Raw genomic sequence first — 2825 nt, forward strand, 5'->3', positions numbered from 1 at the left:
ACTTTAATTTATTTACTTACTTACCTTACTTTAGTTACTTTATTTACTTTACTTTACTTTACTTACTTACTTATTACTTACTTACTACTACACTACACACACACACACACACACACACACACACACACACACACACACACACACACACACACACACACACACACACACGCACGCACGCACGCACGCACGCACGCACGCACGCACGCACGCACGCACACACACACGCATATATACAGGATGCGTCACCAAAATCCGGACAAATTTCAATTTGAATTTTTCGCTATATATTGTGCCTCCGTCAGAGGTTATTGTTGGCGTCCAAATGATGCTTCTAGTAAACAGTCATATTTTCAAAATGTTTGGGATGTTGAAACTAAGTGCGGAGTATAATCGAAGAGCCGCGATTATCGAAGACTTTCGCGCTCAGCAAATAATATCAGAAATAATTCGGTTCTTTGGATCAACCGGTTATGACATTGTGGCAAAATATACGGTTTTAGAACAGTCTAACAAAGATGCCAGCGAGGAAGAATCACTCGAAAGAATCCACCGCGAGGACCCCCGCAATCGTTGAAAGGGCTCAAGCGCTGACCCAGGGTCGGATGATTTCGGATGACCCAGGACAAATGCGAAAATTAACACCGATTGTTGGTGTAAGCGGCCAACAATGCGTCGACTTGCCGAGGAGGACCTTCGATACAAATCATACACATTAAAAATACGACAGATGCTTTCTAAGGCTGCATCGACCGGAGTCCTATGTTTATGTAAAAAGCGATGGCGCCGGAACTTTCTCGCCCCTTCCCCCCCCTGCGCCCTCCTCTAGCCCCCTAGGTTAGAATCCCCCTATTATACCTACTATTGCAACAAGTTCCAAATTTTGTTGAAATTTTAATTTATGGAACGTTATTATCAACGTCGTTTGCCTATGGATTACGTCTCGAACTTCAGTCGGCAGGGACAATCTCAACTTTCTTACTTTACTCCTTAGTAATTTTTTAACGAACAGTCGACTGCTAAAATAGATCGTCACTCAGGATGACCTGGACAATATGAGTCAAGGTCATTTCATTTCTTTTAATAACACGTGATAAGTTACTGCTACAACTTTCCAAAAGTTTCGATGTGATGACTTTCATAATGCATGTGAAGGTCAAAGTCATCAGAAATGAATTACCCGTTTTAATTTTAATATTGGGAAATAATTAATTTTAATAGTGGGAAAAATTTCGTGACGTTTTTCCCGCTAGATGGCATTAAATGCTCAGTAATCGGCAATTACTAATCGCATCGGCAACATTAAAGATGCATTTAAAAAGTGACATTTTAATCTTTGTTTTGAGCCGAAAAAGATTGAAATCGATGAAATGAATCAAAAGTTATTTTATTTTGAAAATGGAAATAAATAAGGAAAAAATTCGCTACATTTTGCAGTATCACTATGATAAAGGCAAGAATGCTGCACAGGCTTGTGAAAAAATTTGCGCTATTTATGGTGAAGATACTCTATCAAAATCAGCAGCACGGAAATAGTTCGCTCGCTTTCGTGCTGGAAATTTCGATGTGAAAGATGAGCCTCGCTCCGGTCGACCAATCACTGAAAAGTCCGATGAAATTATGGTAAAAGTCGAGCGTAATAAGCATGTGAGCACTGTGGAGATTGCCAGGAAACTAGGCATCGAAACAGTTTTAAATCATTACCAGGTACAAAACAGTTTTAAATCATTTACACAAAGCTGAATACAAAAAGAAGCTCGATGTTTGTGTTCCTCACTAGTGTTAGGAATATGATGGACCGAATTAACATTTGTGATACGCTACTGAAACGGAATGAAATTGAGCCATTTCTGAAGAGAATGATAACTTGTAAAAAATGGATTACTTATGACAATCCAACTAGAAAAATCGTGGAATAAAGAAAGGAGAGAAGGCGCAAGCAATCGCAAAACCTGGATTGACGAGGAAGAAAGTGATGTTGTGTGTGTGATGGGACTGGAAGGGAATCGTTCACTATGAGCTGTTATCGTCCAATCAAACAATTAATTCCGAACTCTACTGTGAACAACTGCAGAGATTATAACAAGCAATTGAGAGGAAGCGGCCAGAATTAATCAATAGGAGAGGTGTCGTCTTCCATCACGACAACGCTCGATTACACACATCTTTGATGACTCGACAAAAATTGCGAGAGCTTGGCTGGGAAGTTTAATGCATCCACCTATAGTCCTGACATAGCACCTTCAGATTATCATTTGTTTAGGTCTCTGCAGAACTCTCTTAATGGTGTAAAGCTAGCTTCAAGAGAGCTTGTGAAAATCACTTGAAGCAGTTTTTCGATCAGAAACCACAGAAGTTCTATCGCGATGGAATTATGGCTCTGCCCCAAAAATGGCAAAATATTATAGAAAATAGGAGCATATTTGGTTTAAATAAATTGATTTCAATACTCTAAGAAAAACATTTTAATTTTACTAAAAAATCGCCACGAACTTTTTCCCAATAACTTCAATAATCAACGAGCGATTATCAAAACCCTTCGATGGTCACTCAGGGTCATCACCTAGAAAATACGAGTATATGTCAAATCAACATTATCGAAATTGAATTTCCTATTTTACTTTTAATAACTATAATGTAACATGCAATAGGCGATTACAACCTTTTGGTTTGGTGTAATAACCTTCGTAACGTATGGGAGGATCAATGCTATCGGAATGAATTGTCCATTTTAATTTTAATAATTTCTTAAAAATCAACGAACTATCAAAATGGTTTCGATGGCTATTAAGGTCCTAATTTTTGATGACAATATATATATATATATA

The sequence above is a fragment of the Atta cephalotes genome (assembly GCF_000143395.1).
Source record: "Atta cephalotes unplaced genomic scaffold scaffold00042, whole genome shotgun sequence".
NCBI classification, from domain to species: Eukaryota; Metazoa; Arthropoda; class Insecta; order Hymenoptera; family Formicidae; genus Atta; species Atta cephalotes.